Source organism: Lupinus angustifolius, chromosome LG02 (assembly GCF_001865875.1).
Source record: "Lupinus angustifolius cultivar Tanjil chromosome LG02, LupAngTanjil_v1.0, whole genome shotgun sequence".
Taxonomy (NCBI): domain Eukaryota; kingdom Viridiplantae; phylum Streptophyta; class Magnoliopsida; order Fabales; family Fabaceae; genus Lupinus; species Lupinus angustifolius.
In genome coordinates this window covers 6906042-6916610 of record NC_032010.1, presented here as the reverse complement: position 1 = coordinate 6916610, position 10569 = coordinate 6906042, and positions in this window count along the sequence as shown.

Here is a 10569-nt window from a genome sequence, read left to right as displayed (position 1 = left end):
AAGAGTCACCCCTGTCATTGCAATAAACGAAAATTGGGAAAAAGCCAATGGAGTTGAAATCCTTATGATGGCTACATCTATCCTTGAACAGTGCCGACAACTTCATCAAGGGAGGAAGAAACCGCAACGAAGAGCTATGAACCACCCCATCCTTCGCGAGCCACGCAACCTCGGGTCGGTGGAGAAAGGTGTCCAATGGCGCTACAACCTTGGCCGCGATGGGACATCAAAGAGTGTTGGCATCACTATGCCTCGGGGTCATCCTGTTGTCCAGCGATGGAGCCGCGAGAGCCGACCCTGAATCCTTCTCCGGTTTTCTTGCCGACGAGCCCTCCAACATCTCACGGTGAATACATGGTGGTCACGTAAGCCGATGAGAGGTATGGTGAAGGTTGTGAGGATTGTGTCCAGTTGTTCGGGTTTAAACTCGGAAACGACCACCATGGGTGAGTTGACTCGGCACAATCTATTATAGTTGGTCCAAACTCGGTTTCTCTTGATTTGTTCCCTGTTTCTTTCTCTCAGGATTATCATTCTGCTGTGAGAATCATGTATGTACTGAAAAATTGGAGAGACATTGTGGCTGGAGAAATGGAGATATGGTGATAGAAGGGAGTGTGGATTTGAGTTAATTCTAACCTCCTTACCCACATTATGCATCACTATTAATGCAAATAGAAGAGCATTATCATAAACATGTTTGATAGAGGCAATTTTGTTGAGGCAGTGAACTATGGACTCCTCATTGCATTTTTTTTATGGTCAATATTGTCTAAGTAAAACAAGTTGTTGATGAGTGGGATTATTTGTGTTGTGCTGGTTTTTATTTCGTGAAGTAGCATGATCATTGATGAAGATGGATGCATGGTTATGAGAAGAGGTGGAGAAATGAGAATAGTTTTCCCATACTTATGGTCCAAAGAAGTAGACCCTATTATCTTTTGAAGATTGCACCAAATGTGTGCCACGATTTCAACAACAATTTAATGGTGAGCCCAGGTTGCACTTTCACTACTGTTTGATACGTTGTCTCAATCACCTTTTCCATAATATCCAACCTCTTAATAACCAAAGTAGGAAAGAACAAAAATTGCTCACTTATTGCCAAAACAAGCGGATCCAAGGATGTGATGTTAACAAGAAAAGGATAATTATAGATGCATGGAGAGGTGAAGGGACTTTGGCTATGAGAGTATCATATAAAAATGCAAACAGTGACGAGAAGGAGAATTGTATTATCCATTGTAGTGATGAATGAGGATGAAAAGTATTAATGGTTGTTGAGGTAGTTTTTATGATGAAGGATGTTGGGTGAAAAAAGGAAGATCCTCCTACTAGTGCCTTTTTCGGTTTCCCCCCTAGTAGTGGGTGTTGAGGTTGTTTTTGTGAGGTTCAGTTTTAGAAGAACACCAAGTGGGTAGAAATTGATGGTTGATGTGGAAGTTAAGAGAGTGGAAAGTGGGATGAGTAGTTGTTAAAAAGAAGAGTGGGCTGAGTAGTTGGGTATAAGTGGTTGCGAAAGAAAAAGAGGGATTTTGGGTGATTTGGAATTGAGGGATGATATAGATGCTTTGGGATACCTAAAAAATATAATTATTCGATAGAAAATATCCAAAATATTTATATTATTTATCTGTAATTATTTTTTTTAAAAAGTATTATGGGCCAGACAAAATTAGGTGTTCACAACTGCCCCTCTTTACTTGTTACTTTACCTGATAGCAAGCAAGCTGAGGTTTGAGAGGTATCATGGTAAGTAACTAGTAAAGAAATGAACATTAATTTTTTTGTCGAGGCACATAAAAACTTACCTGACAACATCTCACTACCTGATAGTTTCTATCGTCTTGTAAATTAAGTTATCTTCAAGATGATCTAAGTTTACCCTAGAGAGGTGTGACAAAGATGGAAGCGAACCAATGACTCAGGTCGGTATATTTCCAGAATTTGGAGACATAAGGGTCAAAGCCAAGAACGCAGGTTGGTGTATTGCCAGAAACTGGAGTGACAAGTTAAAATCAAAGACGCAGGTTGGTGTCCTGCCAGAATTTGAGTTAAAAAGGTGTAACCAAAGACGCAGGTTGGTGTACTGCCAGAATTTGGAGATATAAGGGTCAAAGCCAAGAACGCAGGTTGGTGTGCTTGCCAGGGCTTGGAGTGACAAGTTAAAACCAAAGACGCAGGTTGGTGTACTGCCAGAATTTGGGTTAAAAAGGTGAAACCAAAGACGTAGGTTGGTGTACTGCCAGAATTTGAGTTAAAAAGGTGAAACCCAAAACGCAGGTTGGTGTACTGCCACAATTTGGAGACATAAGGGTCAAAGCTAAGAACGCAGGTTGGTGTACTGCCAGAACTTGGAATGACAAGTTAAAACCAAAGATGCAGGTTGGTGAACTGCCAGAATTTGGGTTAAAAAGGTGAAACCAAAGACGCAGGTTGGTGTACTGCCAGAATTTGGAGACAAGGGTCAAAGCCAAAAACGTGGGTTGGTGTGCTGTCAGGACTTGGAGTTACAAGTTAAAACCAAAGACGCGGGTTGGTGTATTGCTAGAATTTGGGTTAAAAAGGTGAAACCAAAGACGCAGGTTGGTGTACTGCCAAAATGTGGGTTGAAAAAGTGAAACCAAAGATGCAGGTTTGTGTACTGCTAGAATTTGGGTTAAAAAGGTGAAATCAAAGATGCAGGTTAGTGTGTTGCCAGAATTTGGGGACACAAGGGTAAAAGCCAAGAATGCAAGTTCGTGCCTTGGAATGGTAGACTTCGAGGTATAGGACCCGAAAAGCTTGGTTTTGAATACTCATCGAGGTACAGGACCCGGAAAGCTTAAAATTTACGTCGAGGTATAGGACCCGGAAAGTTTGAATTTTCACATCGAGGTACAGGACCCGGAAAGTTTAAGTTGCTCGTCCAGGTACAGGACCTGAAAAGCTTAAGTTGTTCGTCGAGGTACAGGACCCGGAAAGCTTAAAATTCACGTCGAGATACAGGACCCGGAAAGTCTTAAATTTTCACATCGAGGTACAGGACCCGGAAAATTTACGTCGCTCGTCGATGTACAGGACCTGGAAAGCTTAAGTTGGAATGCTCGTCGAGGTACACGACCCGAAAAACTTAAAATTTTCACATCAAGGTACAAGACCCGAAAATCTTTATTTTGAATGCTCATCGAGGTACAGAACCCGAAAACGTAAAAATTCACGTCGAGGTAGAGGACTCAAAAAGTTTGAATTTCACATCGAAGTACAAGACCCGGAAAGTCTTAAATTTTCACATCGTGGTACAGGACCCGAAAAGTTTAAGTTGCTCGTCGAGGTACAGGACCCGGAAAGTTTGAATTTGACATTGAGGTACAAGACCCATAAAGTCTTAATTTCACATCAAGGTACAGGACCCGAAAAGTCTTAAATTTTCACATCGAGGTACAGGACCCGGAAGGTTTGAATTTGATTAATTTAAAGTAATGAGTGAGTGTTTGAGAGTATGTTATGTGTGATATTTGTCATGATGTCATGCATGAGTTGTGAATGTAATGAATGAAATAAAATGAGAGGTAGAAATCATGAACCAATGTTCTAGTACGCTCATGAATTGTCTTTGATATACAAATTTGTCTCATTTTGTCGAGCTTGACTGAAACGTGAACCCATTTTTAACTACTGCAGACTGGGATAATTGGTTGATAGCTTGATGTCCCAATGTTGTATTGATAAGAACAATTAATCTCAATAGTCTGCCCCAGTATAAGTTGTTTGGAAATTCATCGTCGAGAGATGGAAGTGATTGCTTGTTTTCCATCGGAGGAAATTGAAAGTGCGCATGTCAAGAGGAGCACTTTGGAAAGTTTCTCACTATTTGTTTGGTTTTGATGAGGACAACTTGTGTTTATAAGAGCTTGAAGATCATCAACAAATCAACGTGCTTAAGCCTCAAGATTGGTATTAGACTTAGACTAGTGATTAGTTTAGGTTGAGTCTAAGGCTTAGGTAACTAAATACATGTCTCATATGCATAAAACTTTAAATCATTTTAGTTTTGAGATATGTCATTTATAATATGTTCATGCATCACATAAATACATGTAATCTGTGCATCCTAAGCATAAACTTAGTGTTGAACATGTATAAATTAAGTGCATAACGTTTAATCGATTATCTGGGCTGCTGAAGTGATTCTTTATAAACTACGTTTTCAGAACTGTAGTCATAACTTGCATGTTGCATTTTTTAGAGAGTTAGAGCATATTTCGTGTTAATTGTTGCATCTATATGACATTGCATTTGTGAGATTAGAAAAGAGAGAATTCTATGCTTTAGGATTGAGAGGCATTTCATGTTTAATTTCTCATCATTTCATCTCACATGTTCATGCATTCATTGATGTTTTTGTGAAGATTTTGTATTCTGTAAAATCTGTTTTTAACTAATGCATTATCATGTTATATGAGACTTGTGTTAGAGTTTTAGAGTAAGGTCTTAATTGTTAAATTTGAGCATTGTAATTGCTTTAGATTACTCTATGTTTTTGTTGTAAAAAGTGTTATAACTTTGGAAATCTCAGGGTGTCTTACCACCAACGAGATTGTGTTGTATCTTCATTAGCGTAGTGTTCTTGATAGAAAGAATAGGTTCTTGGCTGGGGCTACACCGCAAGAAAGGTTTTCTTGGGCGGTAGGAAGGGAGTCAAACCAAGGCATAAGGTTCTTTAGTTTCAAGTAAGAGTCTAAGTGTTGTAATTGGAAGAATTGCTTGTAAAACAATATTTCAATTATAGTGAAGAAAAATCTCTCAGATCAGTCGGGATGCCTGGATGTAGTTTGCAAGTAGACACGCAAACGAACCAGGATAAAAACCTTGTTGCAGGCTTTTTCTTTCCCTCTCTCTCTTTATTGCTTTAATCGATTACTTTGTATAGTTGTTTTAATTGCAATATTCTGTTTCTATACTATACTATTGTAACTCTGATATATCTGTTAGCTCTGTATATTCGTTTCAATCTTGGTTGATTGTCGTGCAAGAAACCGAATATGTTTGTGTATTCTGAGCTACTTTAATTGATTAAGTTGATTGCATTAATCGATTATTTCTATTCTGTTAATCGATTAATTTGGGGTTATTTCAGCATTATTTGTTATTTTCGAAAAGCGGATACTCTGACCGCTACACCTATTCAACCCCCCTTCTAGGTGTATTTTAGCCACTGATACCTAACATAAATAATTTGATTGCCCCAGTTTGCTTAAACTATAATGGACATTTGCATAAGGGTGTTCCTTTAACTTTCCCTAATTTTTGCCCAGAATACCTAATGTATGTCTGCCAGGAATTCTCTTTTTTTTTTGTAATGATACTAAATCGCCTTTTCAGGTTTTTGACTTAGTGCCGCTCTCTTTTCTTAGGTCGTCCTTGTGGGTTTTCAACCTAGCACTCTTTTTGTTTTTTTGTTTTTTTAACACCCTTATTTAAAATTGTCCCAATTTGGGGCTTCATGAAAACCTTTTGATTCGAGAAAATGGGACCCACCCAAAAAATTGCCCCAATATGAGATACTGGGCGTTATCCTTCTATTCAAATTGTTCTGATAGACTTTAATTTGAGAGAACTTCCACAAGAATCATCCTGAAGTTGCCCCAGTTTGGGTGACTATTCCTCCTCTGGTCTAATGTTTTTTTTACTTCATGCATAGCCCTTTAAAAAAAATACTAAAACAATGATCGCACAAACCTAATTAAGTGTTTGGGCTATAAGTGGTGATGAGAATTGAAGTTGTATTTGGAGTTTGGGTATTGATGTGGTGATTATGACAATGATATTCAAAAGAAAATGTATTTCATGCATTAAATATAAGATATTTTTATCAAAATTTTAGTTTAGTTGAGTCAGCATTTCTTTGTCATGGTGCGAATCTTAGACAAATCGATCCTCAATAAGGTCTTTTTAAGCTTGTATCGTGGTCTGGCTAAGGGTTTCCAAGAAAATATATAAGGCTCAAATATGTGTTTCCCATACCCATTTCTCCTTTCTCCTATCTCCTTTGTCTTATTTTCAATAGTTTTCTAAAATGACATTCAATTAATAGGATTCTATCAGATTTTTGTAATGTGATAGGTCAACATCGTAACCTTACCCGATAGGATGTGAATATTTATTTTGTAGGTCTTTAATACTGATTTCATTTGCCCTAACTTTTGCCTGAGATATTAAAGGTTCTCAGCGAGCTTTTATTTTTTTGGACTTTATTTTGCACTTGGACCAAATGAACAATTTTTTATGACATGGATTTTGTTCATGGGCTTTTTTTATCCTTCGGGGTAAGAAATGGTGAACGATGTATGTAAAATTTATTTATTTCCTAATAACTAAATATCATGGAAAACTGAATAAAAGCTACCCTCCCCATGTTATCGACGTTTTATGGGTTAATCAAAAGAGGTCTCTTTTCATAATGACTATGGCTCAAATGAGTGACTAAGGATATCTTCTTAGTGTTTGGGAATTACCAAAGAAACCTTGTGTCATCGGAAAAATCTGATTAAGGATTCACACCACCTTGGTCTTACATTTGCATCATCCTCCATTTTTTTTAAATCTTATATCTCAGTTTAATGCATGAATTTTTTTTGTTGTTTTTTTTTTGGTGAACATGATTTGTGAGATCGATTATGGGTTGATAAATTTGCAAGATCAATGCACTAGTATATACTTGTTAAAAAGACATGCAATGAAAAATAACTTATTTATTCATAAGAAGAAAACAAGAGACCCTATATTTTGCAACCCTAAAGCCCTAGGGTGGAGCCAAGAGGGTGTAATACAATATAGTTCTAAAAAATAACACTTGGTTGGGGTGAGTTCCTCACAAATGGAGTTTGTTTCATGTCTTCCTCAAATCAAATTATCTCCTTGAAACTTGATCAGCCCTTCATTAACCAGGTTGTGTATCTTGCCCTTTAATTGATTGCAACCCTCTGTCGGATGTCCTAATGTCCCTCCATAATACATACAACGAGCATTCGGGTTGAAACCCTTTGGATATGGAGGCACCATCTCCTTAAAGGGTAGGATAGTTAACAAACCCCTCTGAACAAGTTGTGGCAACAACTTAGAGTAAGACATAAGGATCACATCGTAAAGACTTTTTCTCTTTCGTTTTCGAGATGGTCCTCCATGTTTATGAGTTGAAATATAATGTTGTTGGAGATGATGATGTTTTTGAGGTTGGTTAAAGGTTTCGATGAATGATGAATCACCTTCTATCCCTTCACCTGTAGTTTGATCTCGAGTTATGTGTTGAGTTGGATCATTCACACCTCTGCCACTTCTCAGACGACTTTCTATCTTTTCCCTATGGTCATCAGTTGACAGAATCCCAAAGATACGCATCCCAACATCGTATTATAGAATGGTGGTTAGAGAGTGTCGATGAACATTGAAACACTATCTTCATCAGATATATTGGGCTTAACCTGCGCGGCCACTTCTGCCCACCTTTGAACATACTCACTGAAAGTTTCATCATCTTTCTTGATCATATTTTTGAGTTGTGTCCTATCAGGATCTATATCAACGTTGTAATCATATTGCCTCACAAAGGCATCACATAAATCCTTGAAACACTGAATTTGTGAACGTTCAAGTCGCAAATACCAAGTGGTGGCAGCTCCAATTAGGCTTTCTTGAAAGAAATGGATCAACAACTTGTCATCTCTAATATAGGGAATCATCTTCCTAACATACATAGTTAGGTGGTCTTTAGGGCAAGAAGTTCCTTGATATTTGTCAAACGCTGGCACTTTGAACTTTGGTGGCACAACCAAACCCGAGACTAGACATATGTCACTGACATCCTTCAAACCATATGAATTGGCTTCTTCCATGGCTCTGATTCTTTTCTCTATGTCATTTATTTCCTATCGACCATAGGGAGTGTTGGGGTGATTGGGCTTGTCTCGGTCAACTGGGATCTCCATATGGGGGAAAAAAATTCGCAATCTAGCTTCTGAGGACAATGTATCAATCTGGGCCACTGATTTATTTCCTCTTTCTGGATCACTTCATTCAGGTCCAATTATATCACCTTTGAAATCAATTTTAACTCATTAGTGCCCTTGGCAGTGGATAATGAAATGCATGTTACAATTTTGGGTATGAAGTGTATGGAGGAATGGGAGGATGATGCATGAATAATGTATGTTTTTTTTGTGTGTGAATGAATAGACTTATTTTCAATAATGCATGGTGTATGCAATTTATGTTATAATGATGTGTGGAATGTAATATTTGAATGATTATTTTGAATGATTATTTTTTGTTTAAGTATATGAATGTATAAATTCATAAATGAATGATGTATTTTTTTATTTTTTACATGAATGAATGATGAATGTATTATAAATGTTTGGAATATGATGTTTTATGAATGTTTGAATGATAATTTTTTTATGAATATTTAGATAATATATATTTCAGATGGATGTTTGAATGATTAGCTTTTCCAAATGAATGCATGATTTTATACATGGATGCATGAACATGAGTTAAACGTTTAAACTCTAAACTTATTAAGATGCTAGAAAGGTTATCCCTAAGGCGTTGATCCCATCGAAGGAAAGTGACAAGTATCCCTAAGGCGCCAAGCCTATCGAAGGGAATGAAAATTATCCCTAGGGCGGTGAGCCCATTGAAGGGAAATGAGAATTATCCCTGGGGCGTTGAGCCCATCGAAGGGAAGGAAAATTATCCCTAGGGCGTTGAGCCCACCAAAGGGAATGTAGATTAAGCCATCCTTGTGGCACAAGGATATCAAAGTGCAATGATATCCTCATAATATTTAGGCATGAATACATTTTTAGGGCCAAAATTCCCTATTCATAATGATAACAACATAATTAAGTTAAGGTTCTCGTGTACCAAATAAGGTATACCTATAAGGTTTCATATGCATCTAATCATCACAATCCATAACGTCTCTCACCATGTCTTGTCCAACATGTGTAACTTTGATCAATACCATGACACACTAAATGACCTTTTAACTCATTTGGAGTAATTCGGCTAGAGTAACAACATCTTAAGCAAGGAGATACAATTCTATTAGGGTTTTCAGCATTCTCAATTGCAAACCTAACAAATGATTTCACTCATTCTTCATACTCCTTCGTTAATCGATTGCCACTCATCCATTTTCTAGTAAAAAAATAAAATGCGCATAAATCCCTAAGGCTTGGAGTTAAGCTCACGAAGTAGAGCAAATGCATTATTATGATCGGAACCCTAACTCATAATGTAAGTTAAATGAGTCGGAAACCCCAACTCAATACAAGCTAAATGAGTGAAATCACTTTCACTCATTTATAAGGAAAATATTTATAACTCAATACAAGCTAAATATAATGTAATTAAAAAATGCAAATAACTATAAGAAAAACTCACTTTCAATTCGATGTTGAATGTGTTAATGATGATTTTGAGGTTAAACAAGTGAAGGATTTTCGAAATCGGTGTTGAATGATTTTCGTGTTGAATGAGTGAATGATTTTGAGGTTGAATGATTTTCGATGTCGATTTTGAGAGTGAATGCGTTTCGCTGCTAAGTAAATGAGTGATGGGATTGTTGATAAATGTGTGAGAATACAGGAACATTTTAATTTTTTTAAGGTCTACTAGTATCTTTAATAGCGCATAATGAAGACATTGCTGTCAATGATACCTAATCAACAGCGCAACCTAAAGGAAACGCTATGGAAAAACTCCCCATTCAAATATGAAGGTAAGTGTTCCACAGTACAATCTTAAGGAAATGATGTGAAAGATATAATAATTTTTTTACTAATTCATTTTTTTATTGAAATTCAAATTAGTAATTACGTTATGACATTCGATTAATGACAATTAATTAAATATATAGAACAATTAATAATGGCAATAAGAAACATTCAAGCAATTAATCGATTAAGCATTGTGTTAAGCGATTAATTATAGAGGAAATAGTTTTGATCATATCGACAGCGCTTCTTACCACATGCGCTGTTGTACATCTAAAAGAGAATGAATGAAATATAAGTATTCAATAGCGCTTTTCTGTTCATGGGCTTTTGTATTCAACGAAAGCAACAACGCTTTTTTGAGAATACGTTGTTGAATTCAACATAATCAACAACACACAGTTAAAAAAGTGTTGTTGTATGGGTATAACAACAACGCAATAATACAAAAGCGTTGTCGAAGACCATTATTCCTATTTCTACAAAGTTATGCACACAACAGAAAATATCTGCATGCATACAGAAACAGAACATAATAACAAAATGAATGCATACAGATACACAAAATGACAACTATATGAACACAGCTGAATTTCAACTGAATTTATATATTGAATACATTAATTACACTATTTACATAAACATATATTACATAGATCAAATCATATACATTACATTGAACATTAATTGAATTCTTTAAGCTACAATCTGTGCAAAACTAATCTACTAAACTAAGTACAAACTTTGACCAGTGTTCTCTAATGTGGTTGACTTGGTCATCTGTATATGATTTGTCAACAAAATTGAT